General features: G+C 43.2%; 1 long non-coding RNA gene across 1 annotated transcript in view; it reads right to left on the minus strand.

The window, feature by feature from the left end:
* Window positions 1-402: 402 nt before the first annotated feature.
* Window positions 403-19,285, minus strand: part of LOC128351869 (uncharacterized) — a 32,191-nt gene continuing 13,308 nt past the window's right edge. The window contains exons 2-3 of the long non-coding RNA XR_008320094.1: window positions 2,243-2,332; window positions 403-642 (exon numbers count right to left, since the gene is read on the minus strand). This is a non-coding gene — a long non-coding RNA (uncharacterized LOC128351869). The remainder of the gene's footprint in view (window positions 643-2,242; window positions 2,333-19,285) is intronic.

Below are 19,285 nucleotides of genomic sequence, written 5' to 3' on the forward strand. Positions count from 1 at the left end.
GAACTGCTTCCAGTCAGTGTAGACATAGGAACATAGGAAGCTGCCATATACTGAGTCAGACCATTGGTCTATCAAGCTCAGTATTGTCTTCACAGACTGGCAGTGGCTTTTCCAAGGTTGCAGGCAGGAATCTCTCTCAGCCCTATCTTGGAGAAGCCAGGGAGGGAATTTGGAACCTTCTGCTCTTCCCAGAGTGGCTCCATCCCCTGAGGGGAATATCTTACAGTGCTCACATTTTTAGTCTCCCATTCATATGCAACCAGGGCAGACCCTGCTTAGCTAAGGGGACAAGTCATGCTTGCTACCACAAGACCAGCTCTCCTCTCCAGTACTGAGAGCACAGTACTGAGCTAGATGGACCCATGGTCTGACTCTATATAAGGCAGCTTCTTATGTTCCTAAGTAGAGCTAGACATATTGATGACACCTAACTTCTGGACTCCAATTTAATGAACTCCAGACTCCGGAATTAATTGAGTTAGACATATGAAATGAATAACATTAGTTTTAAGGCAAATTTATACAAGCTGTTCCTTGACTTTTTGATTCCTGTTATCTTGTTCTTGTACCTCCCACGTTGAACTTGTTAGCCGCCTATACTCATCCGTTGCTGTCTCCTCTGGCCCCTGTCCAAATTGATCTCTGCAGACAATTTAAAGACAAAATAGGATGGATACAGTAATGCTGTGAAATGTTTTTTACAATTGACAATTCTTTGTGGAGATGTTGAAATGAAATGTGACATGCTAAGCTTCCATGCAATATTCTGAATTTTGTTCCAGTGCTGCAGAATAGCAAAAGGGCACACACTTTCAAGACAGTTGAAACAAATTTTGCTGGCCTCTGGCTGTAATAAAGAAATCCATCCATCCATCCATCCATCCATCTTTGAAACAAAGGCTGCAATCCTATGCACACTAGGGATGTGCACGAATCAGTTCGCAGGCCATGTTGGAGGCCTGCAAACCGGTTCGCTGGTCCAGCGGTCCGATGAACCGTTGGCAGGGAGGTGTTGCTTTAAGGGCAAGGGGTGTTGTACTTACCCCTCCCGCCGCATTTCCCACCCGGGGCTCCAGTTTTCAGCAAAATCTTCAGGGCAGCAGCGGTCCTCCCTGCTGCCCCTGCCCCCTTGTTGTTGAAAAAATGTGGAAGTAACACGTGTGCGTCGGTAGCGGGCGCATGCACGTGTGTTACTTCTGCATTTTGCCAACAACTAGGGGGAAGGGGCAGCAGGGAGGACCGTTGCCACCCCGAAGATTTTGCTGAAAACCCGAGCGCCGGAGGGGGAAAAGTGGTGGGAGGGGTAAGTACAACCCCCCTGCCCTTAAAGCAACACACCCCCCCGGCATCAGACTGCTATAAGCCTCCGCGGTCCGTGCACATCACTAATGCATACTTACTAGGGAACAAGTTCCAGTGAATGCAGTGGAAGTAACTTCTGAGTAAACTTACAGATGTAACTCCCATTTAAATCAATGGGATTTAAGTCCATCACAAGTTATATCCCATTCCATTGCTTGCAATGGGACATAAGTTGCCATTCACTTTCATTGGAGTGTGCCTAGATTGATAATGGAACAAAGAACTTGCAATATTGTGGAGTTTTCAGAATATTACATCTATCTATCTATCTATCTATCTATCATATTTTATAGCACCTGATATGTACATTTCTAGGTAGTGTACAAAATTTAAAATATTTAAAAGTCACAGATTAAAATATATGACACAATAAAAACCATAGAATAAAATATTTATTAAAACAAGTTAATTCTAATTAAAAGCCTGAGACAACAGGAGGGTCTTGAGGTTCTTCCTGAAAACAAAAGGAGAAGGTGATGCTATTTCAGCAGGGAGCATATTACAAAGCACTGGGGCAGCCACAGAGAAAGCCCGGTCATGGGTGGCCATCAAATGAGTTGGTGGCAACTGTAACCAGACCTCTCCAGAGATCGTAACAGATGGCACAGTTTATGACAAAGGAGGTACTCTCTTAAATAGTCTGGACCCAAGCCATTGAAGGCTTTATAGGTAAGAACCAGCACTTTGTATTTCACACAGAAACATATTGGCAGCCAGTGCAGTTTTTTTTACACCAGTGTTATGTGGTCCCTTCATGTTGTCCCAGAGACCAATATGGCTGCCTTATTCTGTACCAATTGTAGTTTCCAGACTATGTACAAAGGCAGCCCCACGTAGAATGCATTACAGAGTCAAGTCTGGAGGTTACCAGCATACATACCACTGTTTTAAGGTCATTTACTTCTAGAACTGGACGTAGCTGACGTATCAGCCGAAGCTGTTGAAAAGCGTTCCTGGCCACCACCTCCACCTGAGAAACCAAGGAGAGCATTATGTCCAGGAGCACTCCCAAGCTACATACCTGATCTTTCAGCGGGAGTGTAACCCTATCCAGAACAGGCAGATCTAAACCATCTCTCGGGTCCCGACCACCCACAGTCAGTGCCTCCGTCTTATTTGGATTCAACTTCAGTTTGTTATCCCTCATCCAGCCCATTACTGTCTCCAGGCAGGCATTTAAAGAAGATATGCCATTTCCTGATGAGGTCAGCATGGAGATGTAGATCTGGGTATCATCAGCATATGGATAACACCCTGCACCAAACCTCCTGATGATCTCTCCCAGTGGTTTCATGTAGATGTTAAAAAGCATTGGAGACATTACGGAGCCTTGTGGAACTCCACACTTAGCAAAACAACAGTCTCCAAGTGACACCATCTGGAATCTGTCAGAGAGGTAGGAGCAGAACCAAGCAACACCATCTGGAATCTTCCAGAGAGGTAGGAGCAGAACCACTGTAAAGCAGTTCCATTCAATCCCACTTCCCCCAGAAGAATACCATGGTCAATGGTATCGAAAGCCTCAGAGTGATCCAAAAGTATCAGCAGAATCACACTCTCTGTGTCAATAGCCAGTTGGAGATCATCAGTTAGGCCGACCAAGGCAGTCTCAACCCCATAGCACAGTTTGAAATGGGTCTAGATAATCTGGATCATCCAAACTGCCTGTAGCTGAGAGGCCACCACCCACTCAACCACCTTGCACAACCATGGAAGGTTAGAAACAGGTCTGTAATTAGCTAATTCTGAGGGATCCAGTGTAGCTTTCTTCAAAAGTGGTCTAATAATAGCCTCCTTAAGGCAAGGAGGCATCCTGCCCTCCCTCAGAGAAGCTTTTATAATATATACTAGACCCTCTATGATAATATGATTATCAGATGAGATAAGCCAAGTTGGGCAAGATTCAAGAGAACAGGTTGTAGGATGCACAGCTGGAAGCAGTTTGTCCACTTCCTCAGGAGTCACAAACTGAAAAAGATCCAATCTAATCCCATAAGTAGAGTTGCTGGGCACCTCCACAGTAGACTCTGCAGTAACTGTGGAATCCAGCTCGGCCCGAATATGAGAGATTTTATCTGCAAAGAAGTCATTAAAAATGTCACAGCAAATGACTGATGGTTCCAAGTTTAAATTCAAGGGGGAGGCGGACATATTTCATTTCATTTATTTATTTATTTTATTTGATTTGATTTATATACCACCCTTCCAAAAATGGCTCAGGGTGGTTCATATAGCCCCTTCACAATCCTAGACAATTTGCGGAAGCAATGCGAGCAGAAAAGAACTGCTTCTTTGCTGCCTGTACTGCCAGAGCTTAGGTCTTCTAATGTGCTCTGTGTTGTGCCCGATCAGATTCACGCCAAGTCTTCCTCCACTTGCACTCTAATCATCTACCTCGCCGCTTCAGCTCCCGTAACTCATCCGAATACCATGGGGCTGTCTTTAAAGCAAGTTGGAGAGGATGCTTAGGAACTATTGTGTCTACTGCTCTAGTGAGTTCATCATTCCATCTTTGTACCAGAGCATCGACAGAATCATTAGCAAAGCCAACCCTAAACCCTTCCAAAGCTTCTTGGAATCCTATTGGATCCAATAACCTCCTTGAGTGGACAAATCTAATAGGTCCTACACCCCTGTGGAGGTGGGTCGTGGCTGTACATTCTACCTTAACCAGATGGTGATCCATCCATGACAATGGGGAGATGACAGGAGTCCCCACCCATGGATCACCAGAGCAAAAGACCAAATTGAGCATGTGAACAGCATCATATGTCGGACCAGAGACCAATTGGGATAGGCCCACAGTCGTCATGGCCGGTACAAACTCTTGAGCCACTGCAAACAACCTGGTCCCAAAATGAACATTGAAGTCCCCCATCACCAACAACCTGGACAACTCCAATGCCAACTCAGCAACCAGGTCCAGCAGCTCAGTTAGGGACTCCACTGGGCAGCAGGATGATTGGTACACCAGGAGAAGTCCCAGTCTATCTCTGGTCCCTAGGCTTATGCACAAATATTCAGTATAGGCCAAATCCCAGACAGGGATCCTGGTAAGGGAGATTGTATTCTTATAGACCAGAGTCACCCCACTTCTTTGCTCATATCCTCTCATCTGCTCTGCCATGGAGTAACCTTCTGGGAGAAGTTGGGACCAAACTGGACCACTAGCCTCTCCTGACCAGGTCTGGACCACTAGCCTCTCCTGACCAGGTCTCCATAATACATACCAGGTCAGCTCCTTCATCCATAATCAAGTCATGGACTACCTCAGATTTATTATGAACCAACTTGGCATTACAGAGTAATAAAGTGAGGTTCTGTGGGTGGGTGGCGTTGCTTTTCAAAATCAAAGAGGTTGTAGGCCTGCTGGAAGGGGAAACAGGAATTACATTTCTGAATTCCCTTCCCCTATAATGGCCCTCTGGCCTACCAATGCCATATCTTCACCATATCTTTGTTGAATACTACATGCAATTGATGCTGTAAGGAACTGACTCAGCCAGCTCATGTGAGAGGAGTTATTTCTGAGTCACCCCTCCCTGTTACCTGTTGAGCTGACTGGGTTTAAACTTTATTAAAAAGGAAAGAAGAATCTCTGGTAGATTGTATTGCTTCCACCAATCACTCCTTAGTAATTTTCTTTAACTGTAAGAGAGCGATAAAATTTCCAGTTCTAACCACACACACACACACACACACACAGAGCTGTTTGAGGGCATGTGGATTAGAGGCTTCCCCTCCCACTCTCCCAGAGCCAGTCAAATAGTTTGAGAGGGCTTGTAAAACAAAAACCATTTATTGCTTTATTATATATATAAAAAGAATAAGCCAGTTCAGGATTTCATGCATAGCTGTTGCAAATAATATGAATTTAGTGCTTACAAGAGTATTCAAACCACCCAGATGTTCTTAGGTGGTGCTTAACTTGTTCATTACTAGACTGAAGTTAAAGATAGGTAATTGCAAGAGCAGATACTTAGAGATACAAAGCAACACACACACAAGAAAATAATTTCTAATGCAAGTCTTACTAAAACACTTTCTCCTGAGTCTAACCTTCTGAAGCCATAAGCCTTGACTTCCTTCCCTTGGACCTCACCAGGACCTAGGTGAGACCAATTCTTGAAATCTCTGACCCTCAGAGATTTGCAGAACTCACCCTGCAAGAATCAGCAAGACTCCATTGTTCTTCTCCCATGTGGGCACACCCTTCTTCTTCCCAGAAGCCCCTCTGGAGCCCTCTAGTCCCACCCACCTGGTTAACCAATTGGGTCATGATGTACGGTGTCTAGTCTGTCAATCAAGACCTACTGCTTTTCCCCAATTAACTCTATCAGTGCTGGCTGGCTGCTCACTACAAATGCAGATGTGCATCTAAATGGACATCCGCATCCACATTTTTGCATTACAGATCTGAGTTCCATTCAGCTGGCTGGACACACCTTCTATCTATCTATCTATCTGATTTTTATACCACCTGATATGTGCATCTCTAGGTGGTATACAAAATTAAAACAGATCTAGTAGACAACAAAATAAAGACAGTTAAAATTTCACAAGATAAATAAAAATAATCTCATAAAATAAAAACAGATTAAATAGTTTAAAATTAATTCAGTTAAAAGCCTGAGAGAACAGGTGCATCTTGCTTTCCTAAAAGCAAACAGAGGAGATGTTCTTATTTCAACAGGGAGCATATTCCAAATTGGAGGATGTGGATGTGGATGAAAAACCCCATCTGGGAATTGTACTGCTTGTCATTGTATGTGACTAGTTGTACGTGACTAGATTTGGGACTTTGTGAACATCATTCATTTCATAAAAAGTTTTTAGATACTACTCTCTTTGGAATGATTTTTGGAATTCGTTTGCTTTGTAGCCATGACATTTTGAAATGCCTGATCATTTCTCTACAGGGAAAAATAAACTAATAAATAAATCCCCCAATGCATGATGCTTAACCAGTCAAGGATGCGTAGTGTTTGGTTGCTAAGGAAACTGGTCCTCTTTGTGTGTACTTGCCTCTTGGGGTGGACAGAAGTTTATCCTTCTGCCATACAGTTGTAAGTTCAGTCCCCAACAGCTGCTGTTGGGACACATGCAATCTTCTTCATCATAAAAAAAAATGTGAATATGAGTAGTACCAATGTGACCTTCTGTTTTTCTGCCAGAATAAAGTTAGGTACTAACAGCAAAGTAGTAGAGGCAAGGATTTTAAATTTTTATACAAATGATCCATACTTAGATGCAGGGGCGTAGCAAGATTGGAGTGGGCCCAGAGACAAGATTTTAAAATGGGCCCCTAACACACAAACACACATACACACACAAACACACTTCACAATATATAGTGCACTTACACTCACACTCACATCCCCATTATGAATACGGTGAATATCTAGTTCACATTGAATCTAGTTTTTTTACTCTCTGCTACTCTCCGATACTGCCGATCTCCAAAAGACTCAACATAATTCATAGGAGGTGCAACACGGGTGGGCGGGGAGTCATGTGATGTGCCTCTGGGGGGCCCCTCGAGGCAGTGGGGCCCCGAGACAGCTGTCTCCCCTTGCCTAATGGCAGTTATGCCCCTACTTAGATGTGTGGTGAAAGGAACTCTTATAGGCATCCCTTGGTTTAAAATAGGCTTGTGCATTTCGATTCGGGCACAAATCGATTTGTGCCAGAAAATGGCAATTTTGGATGATTTGTCTACAAATCGAAACCAGAATTAGACCTCTGATAATTTTCGTATACAAACCGAAATGACCTCTTCTCAGATCCAAGTTTTGTTTACTTCAGAAAACACTTTGGTGCTCCATCAGCATTGCATTGCAAATTGTCCTTTTTGTCTCTCCACACAGACTCCAGCAGCAACTGACTGAGTGTCTGTCAGAAGGATTAGCATAGCAAAAGATATTTATTTATTATATTTCTCTGTGTAAACCGCCATGAGCCATTTTTGGAAGGGCGGTATAGAAATCGAATTAATTTATTATTATTAATAATAATAACAACAACAACAATAATAATAATAATAATAATATACGCAAAAGGACACAGCTTCTGAAGACATTTAGTTAAGAGAAATGAGCTGTATTGTGATGCAATTGTGTGCTGAGAATGAAATGATTAAGCTGAGAGCAGCCAATTCATTGTCAGCTCTAAGTAACAATATCTGGAGCTTCCCACTCTGTCTGGGGGGCTGCTGGGAGCGCCTGGAGGAGAGACTTCTTACAGCTTTGCCCCCCCTTTTCTCCCTCTTTATTATCTTGTGTGTAATGATTAAGATTCCACATGTCCTGTCCTGTTTGCATTTAAAATATTTAAGCCCTTGCAGAAAACAAAACAAAATGCCAGCAAGGACACTGCCTGCAAGCCTCTTTCAAGGTATATTGGAGGCACAAGCTATTATGCCTGGTTAAAGCAAAAAGCATACACTTGCTATTAACACACCGGGAAGTATATAAGTGGAATATGGGGAGGGGGAGGGTTTGAGAGGTAACATGATACAGGAAGACATCCTGACTGACAGATTTTTAATCTTCAGATTTGCATTGGAAAGGAAACTAGTTGGAGTTTAGACATAGCTGCCTTTATTGAATTGATGGCTCTATTTCCCATTTCCAGAAAGAGAGAACTGAGTTTGCACCAGGAATATATATGCTGATGTAGGGCACCATTTCCTCCTTACTGCTGCATGTGTGAGTGAAGAGAGAGCTCCATTCATTGCCTGTTCCATCATCCTTTGCCCCATCCTCCACCATTGACTCCATTTTCCCAGGGGAGCTGCCATTATCCAGGATTTATGCCCTTCCTTAGCCTCGCTGACCAGCCACTGCTTCTCCTGTGTGTTCAGCCTTTTTAAAAAAAGGCTTGATGTTGGAATGAAGGTTACGAATGGGAAATGTTTTAAAAAAACCCAACATTGTGATGCTTGCTGATGCTGATAATATGATGATAGTAAATGCAATGCTTTGCCAGCATGGTGTAGTGGTTAGAGTGCTGGACTAGGACCAGGGAGACCCAAGTTCAAATCCCCATTCAGCCATGAAACTAGCTAGGTGACTCTGGGCCAGTCACTTCTCTCTCAGCCTAACCTACTTCACAGGGTTGTTGTGAGGAGAAACTTAAGTACAAAAAGTGCGCCCTCAACTACTTGTGTATTGGGCCTGTGCGAAGTTTCGACTGAAGTTGAACACTCTGCACCCTGGCACAATGTGGAGGTGACTGTTCCCACTGTGCAATGCTGCACTGTGCCATGCGCTCAGGTGGGGGCGGGGCTCCTTTAAGGGAAATGGAGCCCTCTTGAGCCCCTGCACCATCTTGGAAGGTATACATGGAGTGTTGGGAAGTGCAGCCCTTTCCAGTGTCTTCCCCACAGAGCTCTTAAGTAGGGATGTGCATGAATTGATTTTTTACATATTTGATTTGTACCCGAATCAAATCACTCCCAATTTGTTTGGGGTCAGAATCTCCCCCCCCCCATTACCCCAGATTCAATTTGTACCTGAATTTTCAGAAACCGAATCTGAATTGATTCGGGGGGGAAAGTGGGGTTCTGGGGGCAAAAGAGTGGGGTGGGTGGTAGTGCCCAGTGGGTGTAAGCTACCACCCAAATTTCAAAGGAAATGGGCAAAGGGGTGATAGAGGAATCCATTATAACTGCACATCTTTGTTCATTCATAATCTTCTTTGGTGCAAAATGATTAATGAACTTGGAAAGAATCCACTCTCATTTCCTACCAGAGAATCTACTCTCAGAACACCTCAGACACTGAAAACAACAAAATCCAGTGCTCCGTGGACGTGGGTTTGCGGGTGGCTGGCACTTTATGTGCACTACACCACAACCTGCTCTGGGCCACCTTGGTGCCCCCCAAGTGCAGTTATTTTATTTATTTATTTATTTATTTATTTATGCATTTTTATACCGCCTTTCATTAAAAAACAACCCCAAGGCAGTTTACAAAAGTTAAAAACATACAATAAAAACACAATAAAAACATCATGCTAAAAGTATAAACACATATAAAAACAGGCATAAAACAATACAACTGATAAAAACACCCACAGCAGCAGTAAAAATGATTATGTAAAAGCTTGGGTAAAAAGCCAAGTCTTTACAAGCTTTCTAAAAGCCGTGATGGAGTCTGAGGAACGAATGGCCACTGAGAGAGCATTCCAGAGTCTGGGGGCAGCAACAGAGAAGGCCCTGTCCCGAGTGCACGACAGCCGGGCCTCTCTCATTGTCGGCACCCGGAGCAGGGCCCCCTCAGATGTCCTCGTCAAGCGGGCAGCAACCCTTGGGAGCAGGTGGGCTGCAGTTATGGGGCTGCTGAATTCCCCATTATTCTCTATGGGGGGAAAGCTTAAAGATGTGCCAACTTTAATTAAAAAATAATAATAATTACCCCTTTCACCAATTTATTTGAAACCTAGGTGGTAGCAGGCACCCATTGGGGCACTACCACCTGACCCAATCTTCTGCCCGCAGAACCCTTTTTCTGCCCCGAATCTGCCACAAAGACATGCCAACTTCAAAAAATTATTAAACATAACCCCTTTGCCCAATTCCTTTGAAATCTGGGTGGTAGCTTCCTTGTACCCATTGGGAACTACCACGCACCACAACCCACTCTGGGCCACCCTGGTGCCCCCCCCATGGAGTTATGAGGCTTCTGAAATCCCCATTATTCCCTATGGGGGAAAGCTTAAAGATGCACAAACTTCAAAATATTTTTAGAAACCACCCCGTTGCCCAATTTCTTTGAAATCTGGGTGGTAGCTTCCACCCATTGGGCACTACCAGCCAACCCACTTTGGCCACCAAATGAAGGTCCAAATCCCCATTTTTTTTCTGGATCCGAATCTGGGTGATTTGTTTTGTACCCGAATCTGGGCAATTGAGGACAGGGGCAACAGGACTCAGGAACTTCAGTTAGGCAACCAGGGCTGGAGACAGCAAGCTTACTGGAAGAAACGTCGCTTAACCGAACAAAATATACGAAAAACGCCAACAAGGAAATAATGATCTGCTATTACAAGTCTAGTCCAACTAGAAGAGGTTATTTAAAAAGAATGTACCAAATTTGGAAAGAGAAGCATCCAGATACAGAAATAACAGAACAGAGGATAGCAGACCAGAGAAGATTCATAATAAGAAATAAAGTATCCACAGAAGTTGAGCTGGAAGAACTGCGAAGAGCAACACAGGCTCAAGATATGGAAGAAGAATTACCACCAACTGAAGAAGTTGCTCAGGTGCAGGTGGAGGAGGTGTTGGAAATAAAGAATGCCACTGTTGCTGAACTGTTTCACAATCAAAACCAGGCAACCTCCCCTTTGCCTTCACCTCAAAAACCCGAATGCCATTTAACAGAAAAGCAACAAGAACTAAAGCAAAAAATAACTGAGCACATGAACCAAACAACCACCAGGGTTCGACTCCCAGCGCTAAAAACAGTTGCCAAAAAACAACTTGCTCAGGCATTAAAAGATGTCAATGCTGCACTTGCAGAAATAACAACCAATAATTTGCAAGAAACAAACCAACCAATGTACAGTGCAGCAATAATAACAACACAAGAGCTCGGATATAAGATCAGTGGACCTGTCAAAAAAGAAAGTAGTATATCACCTAAATGGAAGATTAGATTAGAAAATAAAATCTCCAGGCTTAGATCAGATGCTAGTAAATTGAAAGATATGAAAGACAAGAAGCTGAAGAATGAAAACACCAAACAGTATCTGATCCAAAAATACCATCTAGATTCAAGTAAAATTAGAGAAGTCCATGAAATAATAAAGCAGCAAATAACAGCAGTGTCAAAGAAGATTAGCAGATACGAAGCCAGAATTACACAACACAGGCAGAATCGACTGTATCCAGTCGAATCAGAGATGTTTCTACCAAAGCATAGAAGGAGAAACTGCAAGAAACCTAGAAACACCAAATAAAGAAGGAACAGTGCAATTCTGGGGGAAATTATGGGACAATCCAATAGATTATAATAAAAAAGCAGGCTGGGTGAATGAGGTCAAAAAATGTAATCAACAAATGCAAGATCTAATAATAACACCAGAATTAATAAGTGAAAGAGCAAAGAAAATTAAAAATTGGACTGCACCAGGCGATGATGAACTGCATGGCTTTTGGCTTAAACACCTAACAAGCCTTCATAAACAACTATCAAAACAGTTCAATCACATTTTGCAAGGAGGTGATATTGAACAATGGCTAACAACTGGGAAAACTCATCTCATCATGAAAGACCCAGCAAAAGGTGCAGTTCCAAGTAATTATAGACCGATAACCTGCCTGCCAACCATGTTCAAATTATTAACTGGAATAACAGCAGATGAAGTGATGCAACACTTATTAACTAACAAACAGCTTCCAGTTGAACAGAAAGGAAATTGTCCAAACACCAGAGGCACAAAAGACCAGCTGCTGATTGACAAAATGATTTTAGAAAATTACAAGAGAAGAAAAACCAATCTAAGTGTTGCATGGATTGACTACAAGAAAGCCTTCGATTCATTGCCTCACACATGGAAACTAAAATGTTTAGAAACAACTGGTGTCAGCAAAAACATTCAGATATTTAGAAAAAAAAGCAATTAGCATGTGGAGTACACAGTTAACAATCAATGGTGAGACACTTGGACAGGTTAGCATTAGATGAGGTATTTTCTAAGGGGACTCACTATCCCCTCTGTTGTTTGTGATTGCCATGACCCCACTTTTACAAATACTAAACAAAACAGGCCTCGGATACCAAACATTTAAAACATCAAGTAAAATCAACAATCTGCTGTACATGGACAATCTGAAGTTGTATGGAAAGTCCCAGTCAGAAATCGAATCACTGCTAAACACTGTTGGTATATTCAGTAGCGATATAGCAATGGAGTTTGGACTAGACAAGTGTACTGCATTAATAATGAACAGAGGGAAAATAATAAAAACAGAAGGAATAGAACTGCCCAATGGAAGCAAGATCAAGAACCTGGAAGAGAAAGAACATTACAAATACTTGGGCATTCTCCAGGCTGATAACATTGCACACACTGAAGTTAAAAGAAAAATTGGAAGTGAATACATCAGGAGAGTTAAAAAAATTCCTAAAGTCCAAACTCAATGGCGGGAACATCATACACGCCATAAACACGCCATAAACACCTGTTATCAGATACACTGCAGGAATAATAGACTGGACCCAGGCAGAGCTAGAGACGCTAGATCATAAGACCAGGAAAATCATGACCATCAATCATGCTCTGCACCCCCGCAGTGATGTAAATAGGCTATACCTCCCTCGCAGCTCAGGTGGAAGAGGAATGCTGCAAGTCCATCAAACAGTAGAGGAGGAGAAAAGAGGCCTTGAAGAATATATAAAGGACAGTGAAGAAGATGCACTTAAAATGGTCAATAACAAGAAACTCTTCAACACCAATGAAACAAAGCAGGCCTACAAGAAAGAACAAGTCAAGAACCGAGCAAAAAAATTGGAAAAATAAGCCACTGCATGGTGGAAGAGGAATGCTGCAAGTCCATCAAACAGCAGAGGAGGAGAAAAGAGGCCTTGAAGAATATATAAAGGACAGTGAAGAAGATGCACTTAAAATGGTCAATAACAAGAAACTCTTCAACACCAATGAAACAAAGCAGGCCTACAAGAAAGAACAAGTCAAGAACCGAGCAAAAAAATTGGAAAAATAAGCCACTGCATGGTCAATGTTTGCACAATATAAGTGGAAAATCAGACATCACCAAGACCTGGCAATGGCTTAAGAATGGCAACTTGAAGAAAGAAACAGAGGGTTTAATACTGGCTGCACAAGAACAGGCACTAAGAACAAATGCAATAAGAGCCAAAGTCGAAAAGTCAACAACAAACAGCAAGTGCCACCTTTGTAAAGAAGCAGATGAAACAGTGGACCACCTAATCAGCTGTTGTAAAAAGATCACACAGACTGACTACAAACAAAGTCATGACAAGGTAGTAGCAGGGATGATACACTGGAACATCTGCAAAAAATACAAGCTACCTGTAGCCAAACATTGGTGGGACCATAAAATTGAAAAAGTCGTCGAAAATGAAGATGTAAAAATATTATGGGACTTCTGACTACAAACGGACAAACATCTGCCACACAATACACCAGATATAACTGTAGTCGAGAAGAAAGAAAAACAAGTCAAAATAATCGACATAGCAATACCAGGAGATAGCAGGATAGAAGAAAAAGAAATGGAAAAAATCACAAAACACAAAGATCTACAAATTGAAATTGAAAGGCTGTGGCAGAAAAAGACCAAAATAATCCCAGTGGTAATTGGCACCCTAGGTGCAATTCCAAAACAACTTGAAGAGCACCTCAACACCATAGGGGCCACAGAAATCACCATCAGCCAATTACAAAAAGCAACTTTACTGGGAACAGCCTATATTTTGTGACTATATCTATAATAACCAACAATATTGATGATAAAATTCAGCCATCCCAGGTCCTTGTGAAGGACTCGATGTCTGGATAAAACAAACCAGTCAATAACACCTATCTGACTGTGTAAACAAGAAATAATAATATATCTTAAAGGGCTCTCCCAGCACTGAGAAAAGTGTCGTACTGTGTGGAGGTCAGCAAAGTGGGAAATAGCTCTCACAGCTGCCCACGCCTGTTTGGGCACATCTGTACATGTGGAATTCCAGGGCACATCTTCCCTCATCCCTGATTTAACTTAAAGGGCTACACAGCAGAATTATACTGGTCCAGTGTGCTCCCTCTCTCTCATAGCTGAAGCAAAGCTATTAGCATGGGGCTTGTGAAACAGCCACTTCCCTAGTCTTTTTTGGTGAGTAAGAATGGCCTCCAGGTGACCAGGCAAATAAGTTTTTGTAAAAAGAAGAACTCTTGGTTGCTCTCTTCCCGTTGTTCCTCCATTACCTGAATGAAATGTTTAAATAAGCCATGCCCATCTGTGCTGTCTAAGTGACCCAACATCTGGTTCTGATGCTCATCACCCACCCTATACTCTCTAGAAGATCCTAAAAACATAAGAACAGCCCTGCTGGATCAGGTACAAGGCCCATCTAGTCCAGCATACACACACTGGGAACCCCCCCAGCAAGAGGTAAGGCCATGCCCTCTCTCCTGCTGTTGTTCCCCTGCAACTGGTATTTAGAGACATCTTGCCTCTGAGGCTGGAGTAGCCTCATTTAAGAGTAGCAATGCCAGATTTGTTCCTTTTTCCACACTAAACCTGGATCTTAAGAGAGTTGACATTTCAATCACTTGGATTATTGTAAAAGGCTAGGATTCTCTCCCTGTCATCTTCCATGAACCTGTCTCCACTCTGTTCCTGTCTCAGCTCCTTTTCATTACACTTTTCATTTCTTCTGTTCCCTTGGCTTTGCTATGGGCCAAATTAGACGTGCTGCTGAGCACATCATTGTCTAGTTTGAAGGTTTTGAAACATTAAAACAGCATAATCATAGGGGCCTAATCCAGACTGGGACCACAGCGTGGAAGTATAGGGATGTTTAACCCCCCACTTTGCACCATTTCCCCATGGAAAATCCCTCTCAGGCTGCTTTGGGCCCCTGAACAATTTTCATTGACACCTTTGGTATCCCATAACAGCTTGGTGTGTGGGTGATTTTCAGCAAGAAAAAGTCCCCAAGAACATCTGAAGAGCCATGCTGTATCAGGCCTGTTTAGTCCAACATCCTTTTCCCACAGTGTCTCACAGATGCCTCTGGGAAGCCCACAGGCAAGAGTTGAAGGCATGCCCCTTCTCCTGCTGTTGCTACCCTGGCAACTATATTCAGAGGCATACAGCCTCTGAGCCTGGAGGTAGCCTATAGCCATCAAGACTAGAAGCCACTGATAGACCTGACCTTCATGAACTTGTCCAAACCCCTGTTTAAGTCACAAGCTGGAAAAGGGTTTATACATCCACTATCTCCATGCCATGGTCCCAGTCCAGAACAGGTTTCCATGCAGCTATTTACATCTCTCTCTCTCTCTCTCTCTCTCTCTCTCTCTCTCTCTCTCACACACACACACACACACACCATTTTATGGCTGGAGGCTGGCCTAACAAGTGTGGAGGCCAAGGTTTGGCTGTCTGTATTTAACTTTTGGCTTTAAAATAATTTTTTACCCGAAAGGTCTAGCTCCTCTTGTTTTGGAAGATGGTTTCCAATCTAGTTGGCCTAAATGCCTTTATGATATTCTGGGCAAGCATGGGTTTTTCACTCCAATTTTTAATGCCATTGGGACTCAGTGCTTCTAAAGGACTTATAAAACAACGCACAGTGGACATTGAAAAGCAGAGTGATTTGGGATTGATCTCTGCAAGAAATTCTCCTGGTAGCTTTCCAAGTTATCCCAGACCAGCTCATTATCTAACGAGACTTCTGTCTCAGAGAACGGCCTTTTCCCTTGAATGATTTAATGCTCTTCCATCTGCGATGTTGGAGGGCAGGTATCAAAAAAATTCCCTTGAACAGCCGGAGATGCCACTATGGGCAGGCCATTGTCTGTTACCCATGTTCTTTTATACTGTTCATTTTTTAGAGACATTCATATTTCTCTTATTCCCCCCCCCATCCAATATGCCTTATAGAACAGATGATGAATACACCTCTTTTCTTTTAGCCAATCACTATGCACCCATAACACTGTGTGTGGCTAAATTCTGTGTGGCTGCATGTAAGGTTAGGTCTGAGCTGGTTTGAGTTATACTTAGTTGTATTAAGGAAACTCTGATATTATATATTTGTACTATTTGTTCTGTGCTGCTTTATTATGGTCAAAGACCATAATAAAGTATTCTCATTCTCTCTCTCTCTCTCTCTCTCACACACACACACACACACACCCCAATGCATTGAATATCATGTCTAATCTAAGACAGAAGAACCCTCCTTTCTTTCTTGATCTGCCCCTCCCGGTCCTGTTCGCTCTTCAGTAATGAAATGTCCTTGAATCTTTTTCTAAGGGTTTCTCCCCCATTGGCCTAGGTTTGGGGTTTAAAAACATCAGTGGAAGGTTTATTTCCAAACATCACAGCTACTCCATAGCAAAGAAGCAAGTAATTCATCCTGTGGGGTCTGGTAAAACTGATGCTTGCTTTTTCATTCATTCAGCTGGTAATGTGCCTCACCTATAAAGGTTCAGGGAAAGTAACAATGCAATGTAATGTAATTTATACATCTACAGATACTCTTATTTTATCATTTCTACAGCACCATTCCTGCTTAATATTACACCCTTTTGTCGGTCCCTGATTTCCGAGAGGTTCGGGGCTCTAGGACCTGCAATAGGGCCTTTTCGGTTGCTGCCCCACATCTCTGGAACTCTCTTCCCCTTCAGATTCATCTAGCCCCTTCCTTACTGATTTTCAAATCTCTACTGAAGACTTTTATTTTTCACCAGGCTTTTGCCTTGTAGTTTATTTGCATTTTGTTAATAACTTTAGTTTTTAATTTAGAACATAATTTTTAATGTTGTCTTATTCACATGTTTTTGTACACCGCCCAGAGTCTTTGGAGTGGGCGATATATTAAATGTTTCTAATAGATAGATAGATAGATAGATATTATATGTTTTTAAAAGGACAGGTCTATGACCGAACTAGCTAACAAGCTGCATTTAGATGGTGGGTGGGGAGGGAGGAGCCAGGCTAAAAAGGAAAGAGTGCAATTACGCATCCTTAAGAGCTTGTTCCAATTGGACATGAAACCTCTGCACTAGATATTGGGGGCAACCTGGCTTGCATCAGGCCAATGTGTCAGTATCAGCTCAATCCATCAAGCAGGAGGATGGAGAGCTTAGTTTTACAGAAGATCCAGTGCTTCCTATCCTAAAGAAAGTTGTTGCCCACAAGGCAGCCTCAGTTACAGCAATTCGAATCATTGCCTTTCCCTCCACCTTCTTACCCTACAATGCACCAGAGCATGAAGCAATGTCATTATCTCGTGTTCTTTTCCTAGTGCATTTGGGGGGGAAATAGTTATGGGATGATCCTCTGATAGGTTATATAAAATGCCAAAATGAAACAGCATTGCATTGAATGCATTTTGATTTTTGATATCAGGGCTATTTTTCATCTGAATAGTTCCCGAAAAGGCAGCCCACTACCACTTTTCCGCCTCCATATCATTTCTGTCACCACATTGTGACATCATTACAATGTACTTTTCACCTGCCTGCTCCACTCCACATCGTTGACTGCTGCCTCTCTTTTGGCTATGCTTACTCTCCCATGTCCTGATGTCATTATAATGTGCTTTCCATAGCCCTGCCAGTGGCAGCCAATGGTGTGGAGGTGAAATCCACATCTTGAAGATGTCAGGAAGTATGATAAGTTGCAGAAGATTGTATGGAGGGGGAGCATAGGAACACAGGAAGCGGCAATATACTGAGTCAGACCATTGGTCTTTCTAGCTCAGTATTGTCTTCACAGACTGGCAGCAGCATCTCCAAAGTTGCAGGCAGGAATCTCTCTCAGCCCTATCTTGGAGATGCCAGGGAGGGAACTTGGAGCCTAGATGCTCTTCGGAGAGCGGCTCCATCCCTTGAGGGGAATACCTTACAGTGCTCACACTTCTAGTCTCCCTTTCATATGCAACAGGGTAGACCCTGCTTAGCTAAGGGGACAAGTCATGCTTGCTACCACAAGACCAGATCCCCTTTTCTCAACACTGAGTTGCCGTATTTGATGGCAGCCCAGTGTTATGCCCTATGTAACCAAGCCAAAAGCTTCACAGATCTTTAGGAGGATCAGAGTGGTACTGCCAGAGGCATGAAGGTCATGCACAGGGATAGGTTAGGATATCTGCAGGGGCGGATTAATGCATAGGCAATATAGGCAGCAAATTTTGAGGGGTGACAAATGGGAATGGTGTGTAAGTAAAGGGCTTGGGTTGGGGGGGGGAGTTAAATCTTCCTTCTCTACCTTTGAAAACCCACCACTGCGCAACAGGATGGCCGAAGGATGGTGGTGGCATGGCGGGGTTGACGGTGAGAGCTCCTTCCACGGACCCACTTGCCTCCCAAATAACAGGTCATGCCATTTTCGGTCCATTTCGGGGCTCTCTGCACATGAGAAAAAAGATTTAACTCCCCCCCGCCCCAGCCCTTTACTTGTAAAGGGAAACCCTTGCCGGATTCCTCTTTACAAGTATAATTGTCGAGCGTCTCGAGCCGGGGTGGCAAATCTTTGGTTGCCTACAGGAGGCAAAAAGCTTAATCCGCCCCTGGATATCTGTGAGCATAAGGATAAGGGAGGGAAGCTTCTAGAGCAGGACTGCACAACTTTGGCCCGCCAGCTGTTGTAGGACTACAACTCCCATCATCCCCAGCTACAGTGATCAATAGTCAGGGAGTTGTAGTCCAACATCTGCAAGAGGGCCGATGTGCAGTCTTGCTCTAGAGCTTTAAGGGGAAGGACAAGGGGATTGTTCTGGATGCCAAAAGGTCTGGGAAGAGAGACACAGGCTGCAATTATCATCCTTGTCCAGTTTCATAGTATTTGGGGATAGAGAGCTGGTCTTGCAGTAGCAATCATAAATTGTTCCCTTTGCTAAGCAGGACTTGCCTTGGTTTGTATTTGGATGAGCAACTGCATGTGAGCACTGTCTGCTGTAAGGTGTTTCCCTTAGGGGATTGGGCCATAGTTCGGTGGTAAAGCATCTGCTTGCATGCAGAAGGTCCCTGGTTCAATTCCTGGCTGCATCTCAAGATAGGGCTGGGAAAGCCTCCTGCCTGAAACCTGGGAGAGTCACTGCCAGGCAGTGTGGACAATACTGAGCTAGATGGACCAGTGGTCTGACTCAGTAGAAGGCAGCTTCCTATGTTCCTAACATAGTCAAATGACCACACTTCTTGACTCTTGCTGAACACC

This window comes from Hemicordylus capensis, chromosome 3, assembly GCF_027244095.1.
Source record: "Hemicordylus capensis ecotype Gifberg chromosome 3, rHemCap1.1.pri, whole genome shotgun sequence".
NCBI classification, from domain to species: domain Eukaryota; kingdom Metazoa; phylum Chordata; class Lepidosauria; order Squamata; family Cordylidae; genus Hemicordylus; species Hemicordylus capensis.